Genomic DNA, 17,369 nt, shown 5'->3' with positions numbered 1-17,369 from the left:
TTTCATGGCCTGCACGGCGCACCTGCATGCACAGCAAAGCCCAGGTCATACTGGCAGCCTGGCCCTGCCTCCAGGTGCAGCGCAGAGACAGGGCCACCGGGATCGAGCACCTGACGTGGCTGGTGGGACGGGACTCATCCCCTTGGCATTCCCTCAAAAACATATTTGCTTCCTGGTGGCTGAACTCTGCTGTGAAGACCATCTGCAAGAGCAGCGCCAGGAAGAGCTGGGGGAAAAACGCCTTCACCGTCTCTGGGCAGACGGGCTCCCGGACGATCTCACACAGTGCCCTCGTTGCCTGCAGAAAACACCCAGACACACCTCGCACTCCCGAGCAGCCCCTGGCATGCTTCCACAGCCCTCCAGGTGGGAGGCTCGGGCACAGCCTTGGAGCATGGGAAATGCAGATGGAGGCCTCAGCCTGGCTGCCTGACCAGGGCCAGCACCCGCAGGCTCTTTGGCCTCAGCTCCTGGTTGTACACAGTGAGCCTTCCTGCCTCAGCATGACCATCACCTCGGCAGGCTTCGTGTAGCGTGCACGCTCTGCCAGGCTCCCTGTCCCAGGCCGTGCTGCCTGCCCAGGTTTTGCAGGAGCCCTACTCCTGCCCCTCACCTTGCCCCGAACCTTACCCTGGCTTTCCAGCCTGCTGAGCGAGGTCGGCGGATGCAGGGACAGGGTATGCAGGATGGACATTTCCTGGGCATGGCCAGCCTGGCTGTTTGTGTGCAGAGAGGCCAGGCAGCACTTGGCAGCCCTGTGCGCTGGCGCAGTCGGAGGCCTGGCACTGGGCATGTTGTATCCATGGGCCCAGGAGAGGTCCCTGCTTGGGGACACTCCGGCAGGGGAGAGGGCGAGAGGGGGCCTAGAGAGGCAGGCACCAGCCTGGGGGCACGGGAGGCCTCGTCCCCTGACTCATGGCCAGCGGAAGGATGCAGTTGTTGTCCCTGTTGGAGCTGGACTGCTTGTGCAGTGGCCACTCCTCCAGCAAGCTCAGCAGCTCCCGCAGCATGTCCAGCGCAAGCATCGGCTTATCCATCAGCACCTTCCACATGCTCACGGCAGTGCTGCAGGCCAAGAGCGCTCTGTCAGTGGTGCCTCCTTGGCCGCAGCACCGTAGCCTGGGCCAGCCCTGGAGGTCCCCAGCTGTGTGCCAGCCCTGCCCCTGCCCACCCCCTCCTCGCTGAGAGCCCCAAGAGGGTCCTGTCCAGGCAGGCACGACGTGACCAAGCTGAAGCCCCTTGCACCATGGCCCAGGAGAGCCAGGAGCAGGTGCTGTGCTGGGTAGCAGCACCATGGGGCATGTGGCCAGAGGGCCAGCAGGGCAAGGCAGGATGCTTGGGAGCAGGCTCACAGTGCACTGGCTCTGCAGGCAACCCTAGCTTGCTGGTGGCCAGCAGGCTGCAGCTGCTGCTGGGACTCTTGGAGCCAAGCCTCTGGCTAGTCCCCGCTCAGCGACAGTGGGAGACACAGCAGTGAGAGCGGGGCTGCTACCAGGCAGCAACCAGTACTCTAGGTGCCACTCAGAGCTGCTTCCTTCTCCACCACCACCTCCGTACCAACCCCAAGGCCCCCTCAGCCCCACTCATTAGGCATCCCTTTGCTCATCCACGTCTCCTCAGGACCCCATGGCCAACAGTCCCAGCAAGGGAAGTGCTCCTCACCCTCACGATCACGCTGATGTTGCTCGTCCACAAAAGGCAGAGCTCATTGTCGGCTTCCCTCTCCTTCTGGGGCTCCACATACTCTGGATCATCCTGCAACATCGCCCGGCCTGAACAGCAGCAGAAAGACACAGTGGTCAGGAGGAGTCATGGAGAGCTGCAGGTGGCAGACTCATGGCGTCAGAGAGCAACCAGCCTGGCAGAGACAAAGGGCATGCCAGGAATGTATGGGGAGCAAGATTCCCAGGGAGGGTCGGGGCCTATTCCAGGGCAGAGAAGGGCAGTTGCTTCAAAGGGTACTAAAAGCCCCACGGATTTGATTGGACTTTCCAGTGGGAAGCCCGACACAAGCCGTAGCCTCTGAGCAGGGGCTGCTGAGCATTTTCCAGGCCAGTGGTATCCAGGACAGGTACTAACAGCCTGCTCCCCTGCTCCTACATCAGCCGTGCCTCCTGCTCCTTTGCCTCACTGAGCAGAGGGGCCAAGGCAGTGCGATGCCTTCCCCGGCCTTGCCAGCATGGCCGCGTGCAGAAGCACACAGCCCAGCACTGCTTCTCTTACGTCTTCGCTGCACAATGAATCTGAAGAGGCAATGGAGAGCATCCAAGGCCCCACACTTGGTCTCCGCGTCCTCGTACGCACAGCAAAGGATGAGGCAGCCCACCAGCTGTCCCAGCATTGGCATGGGACAGCAGTGCCTTCCCATAGCAGGCAGGGCTCTCATCCACTCCTCCAAAGGGGTGCCACATCGGCGGAAGGCGGGTGGGACAGGTAGAAGGGCTGACGGGAGGCAGTCACCACCAAAGCCCTGAAGCCAAGACTCTGCCCAGGCATGGATCCCAGGGGAGCCAAAGCTCTCGATGGCCCTGCAGGCCTTGCCTGCCAAAGCAGCAGCCCAGCACAGGCAGCACTGCCAGGCTGCGGCTCACATCATGCTCCGTGCGCACTGCTCCCCTGCACAGGGCTGGGGGCACAGCTGGCTCCTGCGACAAAGGGACTGCAGAGAAAAGCCCATGGAGAGAGCGCCAAAGAGCTTTGCTTCAGGGCAGAGCCTTGCTCACTGCCTTAACCTGTGCCCACGCTTCCCTCCGAGGGACCCCTGAGCTGCACGGTGCTCTGGGCTGCTGCAAAGGGCCAAAGCGGGGGCTGCACGGTGCTTGGCTCCTTACCTCCAGCGAGGAAGAGTTGGCCAGCAACTTGCTCAGCCTCCCAATCCTCCCCACGGCCCTCTCACGCACAGCTGCTCTCTCCGTCTTGCTGAAGGGCAGCAGCATCTGCAAGGAGAAAGGCTACTGCTCTGCCCGGGGAGCTGACGTCCACTCCAGCAGAAGCAGCTCTGCTAAGCGCCTGCCTGCAGTGATACAGTGCACCAAGGCTTCCTCGGAGCTACAGCCAAGCCTGGAATGGCCTTCCTGCCCCTACAGGCCCCAGCCTGCAAGGCCCACCTTGCCCTCAGGCAGCCAGCCACACCTAAACCCCCTCCCAGCCTCTGCTCCTGTGCCTGCACATGGCCCCGGGTGCCCTCTTCAGGATGGCAGGGCTTTCAGGCCACACCTTCCCTAGGGGTCTGCAGTGGGCAGCCTGGCCTCCGACCTCCTGGCATGGCAGAAGAACCAAGCTTCCAGGCTCGACTCCCCTTGCAGGACACGCAGCTCCCAGTGGGTCTCTGCCCCATTCCGATCTGGCAAGGAAAGCACAAGGCACGGGGAGGCAGGGGGGCAGCAGCACCAGCTGCCATCTGTGCGGTGCCTAGAGAAGAAGGGTGACAGTCCTCGCACTGCTCTGGTGCAAGGAGAGCTTTGGGGGCAGAGGTGGCCCAGGAGTGTTCATGGAGGAAAGAGCCTGCAGCGTGCTGCCTGTACATGGCACTCGGGTGGGGAATGTCCACTCGAGGGTGTCACTTCCCTCTGCTGAGGAACAGGCCCAATGCAGACCACTCTTTGCAAATGCCACACCTGCAAGATCTTCTGCAGCTCCAGGAGGCTGGAAGTGGCCGACTTGAGCACCAGCACCTCCAACATGCTATCCATGGCATCGAGGGTCCATGGCAAGGAGGACAGGGGGTTGTGGCATTCCTTCCCCACTGCCTCTGACCCACAGCAGACTCAGTTGGACCCCTGCTGCCCAGGGAGGACACCCGCTGCCCTGCACGGGCCAAGCAGAGGCCTCAGGGCAGGAGACCTGCTGTGCACGGACCAGCCCCTGGGCACTGCCCATGGCCCAGCCCCGCGGAAGGGCATGAAGGCAGGAGGGTGGGAAAACAAGTCTGAGATCCTGCCCAGCCTTGGATCTATCTGGCAGTCGCCTCTCAGCACAGCGGAGCCAGGGGCAAGCCCAGAGGGGCTGGCGGGCTCCCTGTAGCTCACCCAGCGCCTACCTTGGAGTAGAGGGACATGTCCACGGTCTCCATGTCTTCTCTTGGAGGAAGCAAGAAGACACTCTTGAAGCAGGCATGGAGGAGGCTGCTCTTTTTGCCCTCCCCAACCGGCTCCACTGCACTGCAAAGAGAAAGAGAGAGAGACAGCAATGCCTCTTGGACACTGGTGCTGGGAGCGGTGCCTGGATTACCTGGGGCCCTCTGCCCTGCTGACAAGCCTGGGCCAGGGGAGAGCAGAAGCGCAGCAGACAGCACCGCCAGCCTCCTCCCACCATGGTGCACACCTCCCGGCCAGGGACGGTGCCATCAGGCACATGCTGTGCACAGGTCCTGGCCAAACCAGGGGCTCTGCTAGGTACCTCACTGCCGTGATAGCAAGCCTGGCTTGCTGACGCACGGCTGTGCCCAGGAGCTCCAAGGGCTCCTCTTCCAGCAGCACCTGCAGAGCACAACCCGCATTCAGCGCGGCAACTGCCACCACCCAGCACCAGCAGACCCAGGGCCCAGCTGGCCTCGCCCCTGTCCTCACACCCGCTGCCTCTCCCCTCACCTCGATATGCTCGGCCAGCTCCTGTCGGCAGCAGAACACCTCCAGGCCCAGGACAAGGTCTTGGCGCTGCTGCCTCCGCAGAGGCTGCCGATGGACGCTAGAAACTTCAGCTTCTGCGCCTCTTGCTGACAGACGGGGAAGAGAGACATGGGGGGTGCGAGAGGGGACAGGGAAGGCCAGCAGGACCATTTCCTGCACTCAGGGGGAATTTCCTGCCTCGCCATTTTGGGCCAGGGCAGCACCAAACTCCTGGGCCGGGGCCGGGGGCGGAGGGGCGGGGCCATGGCAGGGACGGGGCGGCTGCTGGGGCGCGGCCGTGGCGCAGGGACAGCCCGCCGGGCGGCCATTGGGCGGCCTGCGTGTCGCTCAGGGCTCACCCCGCCCCTCCCGGGCACCCATTCGCTCGCTGCCTCCCCTCGCTCCCCGATTGGCCGGGCAGGGGGCGGGCTCTCCAGCCGGCCGCCCGCGGCAGCTGCTGGCGCCAAGCAGAAGCTGAGGCTCGGCTCTGTGGAGAAAAGGAGGCTGCAGAGAGCCGCTCGCTCTGCCCGCAGCCCCACTGCCTCCGCGCAGCGTCATCCCGCCCGGCACCTGGCCCCTTCTCTGCACGGCACAGATTATTGGCCTTGCCAGTTCTGCTGGCACCCGGGGCCATGGCAGGGCTCCCAAGTGGGCAGAAAACCACAGGGACGTCGGTCAAAGAGCTGGTGAGCAGCCTGCACTGGTTCAGGCTGGAGCACGTTATACAGCGTAGAAATTACGCCCTCCACTCCTACAAGTAGGAGGATGTTGGCCCGTTCAGCTGGCACGGTTGGAGCTGGAGAATGATGCCTGCCCGTTGCCTAAAAGAACTTGTTGTAAAACCTAAAACCTTTTCCCTGTGTTTCACGAAAGCCAAACAGCTAACCTCGTGTGAACTCAAGGAGCAATTTCTCTGGGATGACTGCATGAAAACTGAGGGGTTTTTTCTTTTTTAGGAGAAAAAGCACTCTTTCTTTTCCAAACCCTTGAGTCTGTGTTCTTTGACCTTCATATGTGAGTCTATTTCAGCCTAGCAGGCTCTTTTCACACCTGTAGGTGTTGATGTTGACAAAGGCACCGATGTGCTTTCTAGTGTGGCATGCTAGCACCTATCCCAAGAAGTGGAACTCTCTCTGCTTATTGCGTTGTGGCCAAGCAATACATCCCCACAATGGAAGAAGGTGGAGGGCAGAAGCCTGGCTGTGACTGACCACAGGTGTTGCCAAGAAAGCTGGATGAATCTCAGCACAAAGGGAGCCACAGGCTGGCCTTTGTTTTAAGGCATCCTCTGGACTCCTGCAAACCCCTGAAGGCTGGAAATCCATCCTTCCAGGAGCAGAAACGATGAGCAGTAGAGGGAATGTGCTGCGCAGGTGAGCTGCAGCTGGTGCAGCAAGCACTGCTGGTTTGAAGCGGTGGCTTGCTCCTTTGCCCTTTCCCACAGAAATGCAATCTGATAATGGATGACATTTGTAAGAACAAAGAACTGCAAAGGTGGAGTTCTTCCCATGGAGTCCAGTGGCCTTTCCACCTACCGTGTCGAGCTCAATGCAATGGGGGAGGAGAAAGATGGCATGGATGAGAGAAAGAACAGCAATGCAAGAGTGACTCTTCTCTCTTCGAGTACTTCTAAGTGGGGATTGCATTGGTGGGAAGTCTGAAGTTGGCTAAATAAGGACAGGCAACCTTCTTGGCTCATTGGGAAGTGTTAGAGAAGGACATTGTATCTGACTGAGCTTCAGCTTAGTCTCAGTGCCTAAAGTAGATGAAGGCTGCGGGCCTCAAGGCCGACCTCTATGAACTCGAGAAACATTGCTGGCAATGTCCCTGCAAAACCAGTTAAGCCCAGCTACTAAGGCTGCAAACCCAGCTAATGAGGATATAAAATAGGATGCAGGAGACAAGAAGGGATGCACGTGCGTTGTGGTTGACCTTGGAGGCAATAAGGGACTATGCAAGAGAAGGACACGGCAACCAGCGTGGGATGTAGGCCAGGAGCTGTCAGGAGGAGAGAGCCACCAATCAGAAGGGGAGTGACCACCGACTCAGTAAAGAAGACTGGAGGAGACCTTCAGTGGCAGGCAGGGAAATAAGACTGTAAAGGGTCAAATTACCCCAGAATGTCTTTGTCCAGGGTCTCTCTGTGGAGGCAGCCAGCTGGAGCTGTTGTTTTGCTGTACTGTCATTCAAAGAAATAATTAATTTTGCTGCTTTATGTACGTGAAACTCTGCCCCTCGGAAACCTCGGGTGGGGCCATTACTACAAGAGGAAGTCCCCTAGATGAGGGGTTTGTGTCAGTAGCTGCACGAATTCCTTTGAAAACCCTGTCAAAGTCCTGGAGAACCACAGAATCACAGGACGGTTGAGGTTGGAGGGGACCTCTGGAGATCATCTAGTCCAACCCCCCTGCTCAAGCAGGGTCCTCTAGAGCCCATTGCCCAGGATCGCGTCCAGATGGCTTTTGAAAATCTCCAGGGAAGGAGACTCCACTGCCTCTCTGGGCAAGCTGTGCCAGTGCTCAGTCCAGAAGTTTTTCCTCCTGTGCACATGGAACTTCCTGTGGTTCAGTTTGTGCCCGTTGCCTCTTGTCCTGTCGCTGGGCACCACGGTGAAGAGTCTGGCCCCATCCCCTCGACACCCTCCCTTCAGAGACTTGAACACACTGATGAGATCCCTTCTCAGTCTTCTCTTCTCCAGGCTCTACAGGCCCAGCTCTCTCAGCCTTTCTTCACAGGAGAGATGCTCCGGGTGGCCCCTCAACCTCTTTGTAGCCCTCCGCTGGACTCTCTCCAGTAGGGCCATGTCTCTCTTGTACTCTCTTTCCAGCAGGTCAACCCGCAGCCTGTCCTGGTGCATGGAGTTCTTCCTCCCTAGGTGCAGGACCCCGCACTTGCCTTTGTTGAACCTCAGGAGGTTCCTCTCTGCCCATGAAGTTGTGATTGAACAAGGTTGTGGCTCTTTTTCTGGATGGTGGATGGTGGGATGGCAGCAGGACAAGGAGTCATGAAGGGAGGAAGGAGCATTCCATTAACTTCTGCACCTGGGTTAGGTTCTCGGGAGTGTTATTATTGTGGGAAGTGAGGACATATGCAGCGTGAGTGCCCAAGCTGTGCACGAATTCAGCCACAGTCAGGGGTGAATCCTCCTTCGGGAGAAAATCAAGATGTCGGCCGAACTGATCAATGACTCGTTGAGGAGGAGTACAATTGTATTAAATGTGTATGTATGTTTTTGGATGCAATCCCTTTGGCTAGTCAGGGCTGCATAACCAGGAAAGTTGCTGGAAAGCAAGTAACCTTTCTAGTGGCTGCAGGGGCTACTTTGTCTCTTTTGAATTATACAGATAAAAGGTCCCCCTCCAGCTGTAAAACAATATGCTGTCCTGCATGAGGTAGAGTAAAATATTCCAAAACAGAGGGATACCTATTTAGAACAGGGGATTTTGAAGCCCTGCATTTCTCCTTTTAATACACCCATTTTACCAGTACACGTAAACATCGCCTGGACAGTGAGGGAGATCCTGAGTATCGATTTGTACAGGCTGTACATGCTATTAATCACTATGTTGTCAGTTTTAACTCCAATTCCTGTATGGGTTAAGGGGTTTACAGTAATAGATTTAAGTTCCACTTTCTTTAGTATACCTGCAGGAGAAGAGAGTCAACTTTTGTTTGCATTTCCCTGGAAAGGACAACAACCGACCTGGACGCGACTTGCACAAGGATCCACTGGCTCACCAACTAGTTTTGCTCGGTTGCTGCAGAAAGGCTTACGTACCGTTGTTTTATGCTCTGATGTGGGGATTGAAGACACGAACCTTGTGTGTAGTGAAGCAAGATTGTATATTTTATAGTCCATCCTCTCTTATATACCTTAATGGGTGAGAACATACACCTTATCATGTGAGAATATCGCGGTAGTTACTGTGAGAACATACACCTTATCATGTGAGAATACCGTTGTGTTTCCAGATTAAAGTTACTTGTTATTTTGCTGCATTGCTACAAGCGGCGCTCTGCATCGAGAGTCTCTTCTCTCTCTGCCGTCCTTGCCCAGCTCAGGTGCCCCCGTCCGTCTTGGCACTGCCTCAAGTCTTCGGTGCACTTTCCCAGGGCTTGTGGCACTGAGAAAATACTTTGCTGCTGCTCCCAGTCGTCTTCTGGTACACATCGCCCCCGACACTCGGATTCCATGCTAATACAGGATGTAGACGATTTATTGCTTGCTAGGAGAACAAAAACTGCTTGTACCTCACATGCAATAATTTTGTGTACAGCCTTAGCTGAAAAGAGACATCGTGCATCCCCACCTAAGCGCCAGTTCTGTCAAGAAAGAGGAAAATATTTAGGATTCATTCTAACGGAAGGAAAAAGATCTATTGATCCTGAACACATGAAAGCAATTGAAGATTTACCTCGACCTCTGATGAAAAAGCAGATTAGGGTTTTTTAGGGGCAGTAGGCTTCTGTAGGCCATGGATTGCTGGCTTGGGGACTTAGTTAACCCATTAGTGGAAGCAGCTGAAGAGGAAGCAGTAGAAGCTATAAAGTGGACAGCCAGAGAGATTTGGCATTTAACAAAATTAAGGAGGCATTCGGTGAATCCCTGGCTTTAGGGCTCCCCCATTATAAAAAACCTTTCCAGCTGTACATTCATGAACAACAAGGGCTTGCCAGTGGAGTGCTGGCTCAAATGCTAGGTCCTCAACCCAGACCAGTCACGTATTCTTCAGTACAGTTGGATGCTGTCCTTCTGGGGACTCCTGGATGTATGCGTGCGGTGGCTGCTGCAGGAATCATTGTTGGGAAATGCCGAACCATAGTTCTGGGACTATAGCAGATAAATTGGGTGCATCCACAGCAGATTTGTATAAGTTGCAACATCCGTTGCGGTCCTCTGTGACGGCATTAGGGAAAAGACAATGGCTAATATCAGACGTGTTTCCTCGGTGGGAGGAGATGAATGAGCAAGACCACCGATTAATAGTAGACCCTTTAGGGGTATGTGAAGGAATACATGCCCTTAGTTGCATTCAAGCCCAACTTTGGCTACAAACAGTAGCTGCATCCCTCACAAGGGAAGGAGAGAATGGTATGCTTCCTGCAGAAATCTGAAACTTGATATGGGAAAAGAGTACTGTATTTGAAGGGAAATATCCAGCTTGGTGGCAAATGCTTAATTTTCCCATTCAATAAGGAGCAAAAAGTGATAACTGCTCTCGTTCTCACTATTCAAGAAGCACAGGTCTCTACAATCTCTCCTAGTGTGCCTCTAGGCCGGGTCCATGGGGATGTTACATTACGTCCTTTGGAACACAGGGGATGGGCACAGCACATTCGTGATAAGTGGAACACTATAGATTTAGCCACCTGGATGGGTTGGGATCAATTAGGATTTGTACGTGAAGGTAATGGCCTACAAACTCAAGACATTTGTTTAGCCACGGAACACAGTGTTTGTCATGTTGGGGTGCAGACCCAAAGTGCAAATGAGAAGGCAACTTTGGTCTCTCCTGGAAAGGGTTGTCTATGTTTGCGCAGTCAGGGCAGCACTGTTGTAATTGATGGTGCAATGTTGTATCACAATAATAGTTTAAATTTGTGCATGTGTAACTGTACAATGATGAAGGGATGTGGCTACAATTATACAAGCCCCGTAACAACTCACCAGTTACTCCAGGGGGATTATTCATGGATTCAAGAATTATCACCAGTACCTACTGGAATGCATCTCAGGTCAGTGAAGGAATGATTACACCATGAGCCGTTGCGGACATTACTCCAAAAGGTCAAAGAAACAGGGAAAAGTACCCTGATGACTGCAGAGCATGATACACAACAGAGTCAAGCGATACTTGAAAGAACCAAAAAGAGACGCGGAGCATAAATGGTGGGAAACTTTGTTTGGGTGGTCTCCCACCACTTCTGGCTTGTATGATTGTTTGCTGCATGCTGTAGGGATTCTGTTCTGTGTGATCATTGTGTGCTTTGCGCTCTCCTTGGGACTGTGTATAAAATTGTGGAGGCTGGCTGCTTGTCTTGAAAAATGGCACGTGATGGGATAGCTCACAGCACCGGAACCCTGCAATAATGGGATATAGGCTCTTCAGGAATGCTCAGCACGACCTACAAGAGCACAGGACATGTCGTTCAGGCTTCTCCCTGCTGGTCAGCCCTGATGTTCCAAAACAAAACCAAAAGTCAAGAGGAACGTGCCGTAGCTCAATTTGTTTTGTCAAAAGTTGAAACTACAAACTGACAACAGCAAGATGGTGGTGAGGTGGCCAAGAGGTTACAGGGATTCAGTGCTAATCTATTCTGCACCCTGCACACAGCCTCCAACCCCATCCTCCTCAAAGACACTCCTGTTTCTGGCTCAAGACCCACCTGGAAGGAGTGTGTTGGGGCAGTGAGAGTCCTGCAGTTCCTGTCCCTACAGGCAAGCCTTTTCAAGCTCCTTCTCAAAGCTGGCAGCAGCTTCCTCTCCGAGTCAGTCACAACAAAAGCCCAACTTCCCTGGAGGCACATCTCTGGGGAGTGAGCTCTGGCACAGCAGATCTGCTGGTGGCTGGGACATGCATGTCGCTGTGGGATGTCCTTTCTGGAGCATGTGGGATGGCGACAGAAGCTGGAGACCAGCATGGGGGATGCGCGCGTGTCCTGTTGCCACTGAGCTGAGCTGAGTTGTGCCATCTCCTTCCCTGATGGGAAGGACAGAAGAGGGAAGAGTGTGTGTCAGCGCTGGGTGGGCGTGTCCGTACATCTCGTTACTGAACGGGGAGAAGGGAGGGTGCAGTGGCATGGGGCAGTGAAAGAGGCTGGCTGAGCCCCCTGCTCCAGCACCTGGGTGGCGACATGAGAGCTATTCAGACATCTGCCTGATGCTCAGACAGCTCTGCCAGAGACCCCCCCGCCATGGTAAGGTCAGTCCTTCATCCACCCTGAGCGCAACCTCGGGGGAGAGGACAGTGCTCTCAGTCCAGGCTGTGCTCGAGCCTTGGCCTGACTTGTTGGCTGGAGACAGGCTGAGACTAGAGACAGAGTGGGATGTCCTGGGTCACAGTCGCAGCTGAGCTGCTGACGGGAGAGCAGGGTTCGGCAGCAGCAAGAGCTGGCAAGAGGGGCAAGAGGCCCGAAACCACTCGTGGGGTTGCAGGAGCAGGCCTTCCCCTTCTGTGCAGGGGCGGAGGGCTGCAAGGTGCTGCAGCTGGGCTGGCCGGGACAGTCTGGTGAGCGAGTAGGTTTGGTAAGGGAAGTGGGGAGGACTGAGACATTTGTGCTGTGAGCTGGTACCGAGGGACTAGGGAACACAAAAGCAAAGTCTGTTTGCAGTCTTCAGCATGATGTTCAGCACACACTGAGACACAGGAAGTTCCATCTGAAGAGAAGGCAAAAGTTCTGGACTGTGAGGGTGACCGAGCACTGGCAGAGGTTGCCCAGAGAGGCTGTGGAGTCTCCCCCCTTGGAGAGATTCAAAAGCCGTCTGGGTGGGGTGCTGGGCTGCAAGCTTTAGGGGACGCTACTAGAGGAGGCCCCAGGTGGGGCTGGCCAGGGACATAAAGGCCTGTTAGTGCCCTCAGGGCCCTGACAAACTCGGGGGTCATCCGGATCACAGCAACTCCATAGGTCATCAGCAACCAGGCAGCTGGGCAGGCATTGTGATGTCCTCAAGGGCATCAGAACATTGCCCCAGCCAAGGTGACAGATTTGGGGCAGAGGAGAGGGAGGACAGGAGAGAGGACATGGCTGGTGCCTTGACGGTGAGGTCACTCCTGTCTCAGCCATGTGATAAGGCAGCAGCAGGCAGGCAGCAGGGCAGCTGTTGGGAGGTCACCCAAGGCATCCGAGAGCTGGCCTGGTTGGATCAAAGAGCCCTGACCCCATCCTCCATCACTGCTGCCGGTTCTTCTCCTCCTTGAACCCTTTCCCTAAGCACAGAGGCCCAGAGACCTTTTGGGGAAGACTGAGGCAAAGGTGGCACACAGTAGCTCCGCCTCATTGCTTTGCTCTCCTTAATTCAGCCACCCTATTCAGCAAGGTACCAGTATTTTCCAGTTCAGCCTGCACATTTAGCAGAGGAAGCTCTTGTCGTCGACGTCCCTCGCAAGCCTCAACTCCAGCTGAGCTTTGGCCTTCTTGACACCATCCCTACACACCCGGGGCTTATTTCTGTATTCCTCTGCTCCTTGCTTCCACCTCCTCTCTGCTCCCTTTTTTGCACTGCAGTTCCATCATGAGTTCCCGGCTCAGCCAAGTCAGTCGCCTGACACCTCTGTTTGTTTGCCTGCCTATCAAGGTGCAGCCTTCTTGTGCTTGGAGGGTGCCGCCCTTACACACCTGCCAGGTTTCTTAAGCTCCTTTGCCCCTCAGGCCTGCTTCTATGGGACACCCCAATCAGTTCCCTGACAAGGGTGAAGTCTGCTCGCATCAAGCCCACGCTCTGCACTCTGCTGCTCTCCTTCCTTGCTCCCCTCAGGCTCTTGAACTCCATTATTTCATGGGGGCTACAACCAAGGCAGCCACGCACTGTCATGGCCACTCCCTACTGGTCTTCAGCTTCCATTGCTAGTCCTTGCGATCCACAGTATTCCCTTCACACCCCCAAAAGCCAAGTACTCAGTGCAACAAACCTGCACACGAGAGTTGAGGTCCCTTCTTGCAGCCAGGCCTGGCAGCAGGAGAGGGAGGCCCTGGCTCCACCCCCTTCTGCCTCAGGAGGGCTACACCAGCTCTTCCCACCTCCCTGGAGTGTCCCCTTGTCACCAGGGGGTGTGCTGCCAGGCAGGGGCTGACTCCACTCCTCTGACTGGCTCCTGCAAAGAGTAGGAGGTCCCTGAGCCATCAGGACCACAGCTGCCGACAAATAGTTATGGCATGACCTTGGGAGAGAGCTGCCCTGGCAGCAGGCACTGACACTCAACCCCTGACTGCTGAGCTCTTGTTTTGGGGCCCCTCTGGACATTCACATGCTGCAAATGGCAGAGTTCACACCAGGCCAAGGAAATAGCCACAGCCCCTTGGAGCTCTGGTTTAATGCACAGGAAGACAATTCTGTGAGGGCCGGGATGGCTGGCACTCACTGGTACCTCTGCTGTTGGCTTGGCAGGTGGCTCTTCTCTCCAGAGCTAAGGAGCAAGAAAGGAAGAGGCTCAGTGGGATGCACAGGCAGAAAGGCAGAGAAACACTGCAGGCTATGTCAGGCCATATATTTGTGGCTGTGCGTCTGATGGCATTTCCATACTCACTGGGCTGTGATACAGGCCCCTGGCTCTACCCAAAGTCCTTGGAGCAGTTGGTCAGGCTGAGGCTGAGCCTGGTGGGGCCAAGACTGGGCGGGAAACCCATTCCTTGGCTTGAGCATTCAGCATTCAGCATTCCGGGGGAGGTTTGAAAAGGGGCAGACAAACATGCCTTTGTGTTCAGTTGCTCAAGACTTCCATGTCCCACACTGTAATCCTATTTGGAGTGCCCAACAGCTGCCCCTTGGAGGGAAGGCATGTCTGAGGCATCCACCTCCAAGGCAGTGCTGGGCATTTGCTTGGGGCTGCAGAGAGGGGCATGGGATCAAGGTCTAAGCCAGGTCAATCCCAAGTCACAACAACTCCTATTCAAACCAGTGGCTCTGGGATTGGGATTCTGACACCTCGGTGGGTCACTACCCCTGCACGCTCCCAGGCTTTGCCTGGAGCTGGCACACACTTACTCCGTCTGCTGTGCCCCCAGCCTCTCGGCTGCTCTTTTCTGCTCCTCGTCTATGCGGGAGAATAAAACATTGATGGTCACATCCTCATCTGGTGCCAGGCGGTACTGGAGGACATCCTGAGAAGGCGGCTTTTCTTCACGCAGCTTCCCAGCACTCTCCTCCTCTTTCCCAGCTGGGGCTAGGGATGAGCCCGACTGGACCCTTGACTGGGTTTCACTTCTCTGCTGAACCTGCAAGACAAGTCAAGGAAGGTTTTAGCCCCACTTCCAAGCACGCTCAGAGGCTCTCTACAGGCACCAAGAGAGCAGCCAGTGCCTGCAGGATCTCTGCTGTCACCAGACCCCTTGCTCTGGCCTGGCCTCAGGCACCCCATGAAGGCACGTTGCCACTGTAGCTAGAGAACTGGCAGGGTCACTGCAACATACCCTACCTATGTCACAGCCTGACCAGGTGTCACTGCTGCTTCCCACGGGCACTTCTCTCTCAAGCTGGGATCTCTCAAGGCAACACAAACGAGGGAAGGGAATTGTGACTTGCAGAGCAGGACACCTGCCCTGCCTTCATCCCAGGCAAAGAATGGGGATGGGGGTTTAGCAGGGCTCGTTCTTCCTACAGGGCACAATTGTCTCACAACTGTCTCCTCTGCCGCTTGACTTGAGCCATCCAGTCAGCAATCTTAAGCTAATATTTGCAATACTAAGCCTCAACTCCCTTAAGCAAACACAGCCCACAACTTTGCACAGGGGCTCTTTTCTACCTAGAAAGCAACCTCAACATGCTCTCAAGGGGAAACTGATGCATCACCAGGGCATCACTGCAATTCCCCATTGGCCCCCCCTCTCCCACCAGGAGCTCACTCCTCACATCATGGATGAGTGGAAGGCATTGCCAGTGCTAGAGCAGAACTCCAAAATGAAATCCTCCCACCGGGCTCAGTGGCTCAGAGCACACAGTCGTCACAAAGGAGGGGAAGGAATTGCTGTTGGCTGAGCAGGAGCTGGGAAGGCAGCCCTGCTGTGGCGTTCAGCACGTCACACCAAACAACCCTGAGTGCCCCTGCTGACCTCAGGTTGCACCATCAGCATCAGTGCTCATGGCCTCGCCTGCTGCTTCCCTAACCCCCAACAGCCCAGCAATGGGCCTTTCATACCACTGGCACTTCTCTTGGACCACGGAGCCCATTCCTGGGCATCCTTGGCCTCTTATGGATGCTTCTGCAAAAGAGCTCCAGAATACGGGGGTCTTCTTCAAACATGCTCCTCTGTCTTCAGTTGCCTTGCTTGCCTTTTCAGCCAAACCCACAGGAAAGGAAAATCTTCCTGGGCGTTCAGATTTTAGGAAAGACAGGACTCCCCTGCCTCGCTCTTCGGCAGCAACAAGGCACCTCCAACCTGGCTCCCTGAGGAACCTGCAAGGCTCCGCTGCCCTGGAGCAGAGGAAAGGCTTTTTCTGTCGGAAGGTTTACAAAGTACCTGGCTCCTCTCTGGCTCTTCCTTTTCTCCCTTGCCTTTCAGGCCTGCCCTTTCTTTCTTCTCTTTTGGCTTAGCTGAGGAGTCCCAAAGATCTCTTTGCCCCTGCACAACAGACAGAAAGGCTGCGTGCTGCAGGGCCACAGAAAAGACACAGCAAGGAGCACTACTGGCATCTGTTTCTTTCCAGGGCCAGAAGGTAATTTCTCTCTCTCTGCAGCCCTTTGTCTTGAGCCTTTCTCTGGGCGCTCTTAGGCCCTAAAGCTAGTTCTGGCCAGACAGAAAATCCCTGCTTTCTTCTGACCAGGGAGCTAAATAACCACTCAGAGAAACAGAAGGTGCCCTCCTTCCATCCCTGAAAGGCCCAGCAGGTACACTTCCACGAGGAACAGGGCCAAAGAGGGGCTTTTGATGTGATTCCGGAGAAGGCAGTAGTGACCAACGCCTAGAGAAAATAGAGCCTAGCCTGCGCCTTTTAAAGCAAGCCCCTGAAGAGGCCAATCCAAGGTCTAATGAACACTTAGGAAGGAGGCTTCCATACCCGCGGCCCATAGAACTGCACTTTTCTACAAGCCCATGTGGCACAAGGAGGACCTCAGTCACTATCACCTACCTGTCCTGCCCTCTCCCCGCTTTTACTGAGAGGGCTCACAGCGGGGAGTCTGGCTTCAGCACTTTGCTTCCTCCTGCCTTTCTCCACCTTCCTTGAGGAGCTCCCTCGGATGGCTGGCAGCACGCTGAAAACACACATCACGGGGAGGTGGTGTGAGCACAGGGGCAGTTTGCTCCCCAGCCCGCACTCACGAGCTGGCCACCTGCCTCTGCAGCACAAGACAGTTGTGCAGGGGAATGACGTGCGTTCCAATACATGTGTTCTCTGTGCCACAGAGACAGAGATCACCCCTGGCTGAAACACCCCGGGCTGCACAACATGCCCACAGAAATGCTCCGGATGCCCCCACATCCAGGCTCTCTCTTGATGCAGCCAGGACTTGTGGCGCCACGTCATGTGCAAGGACAGGCTCCAAGAGACACCAGTACACCCCTTCCTGGCAGTTACGTTTATCACTGCTCAGTGGTCCAAAATACTCTGTGGTTGGGGATGGGAAATGTTTTTTCACTGGGGACTCAGTGTCAAGAATGGAGCAAGTGATCCGGGGAGGAAAGCACGCCTGCCATTTACCCATCCCTGCCACTCTCTCGTGCCAGGCATAAAAGCAGGCTGTAATACAAAAGAAGAGCTTTCCCAGGAACTGAGTCAACCTAAAACACTAGCAACGCAGCCTGCTCTCTCCCTTTGTCTCTGCAGTCCTCCATCACTCCTGTCCCACATGGAAAGCCTCCTGTGAGTGTCCAAAAACTGCCTGGTGGGTGGAAGGGCTATCTGAGCCGATCCAAGGGCACAGACGTGCAAGCCTGCTGCTCTCTGTCCCGTGACAGCTCTCCGGAAAAGACCCTCTTTCCCTCATGCTGCTGGGGGCAGAAGGAAGGGCACTGCCCAAGGGGAAGCAACACTTGTTTTTGGAGATATTCACCTGAGGCACTCCCCTTCTTCAGCAACGTTCCTTGCTCCCATCTCTTCCACCTGAC

General features: G+C 55.6%; 1 long non-coding RNA gene across 1 annotated transcript; it reads right to left on the bottom strand.

Moving 5' to 3' along the window:
- Positions 1-395: 395 nt before the first annotated feature.
- On the bottom strand, positions 396-2,941 carry LOC138062640 (uncharacterized). The gene is made up of 3 exons (XR_011136562.1): positions 2,832-2,941; positions 1,663-1,772; positions 396-1,065 (listed from the first exon to the last, which is right to left on the bottom strand). It is a non-coding gene; the product is annotated as an uncharacterized lncRNA (long non-coding RNA).
- Between the last annotated feature and the right edge of the window lie 14,428 nt (positions 2,942-17,369).

The sequence above is a fragment of the Struthio camelus genome, chromosome 28, assembly GCF_040807025.1.
Source record: "Struthio camelus isolate bStrCam1 chromosome 28, bStrCam1.hap1, whole genome shotgun sequence".
In the NCBI taxonomy this organism is placed as follows: domain Eukaryota; kingdom Metazoa; phylum Chordata; class Aves; order Struthioniformes; family Struthionidae; genus Struthio; species Struthio camelus.
The sequence above is the reverse complement of the archived record's forward strand: the minus strand, read 5'-3'. Positions and strand labels throughout refer to the sequence as shown.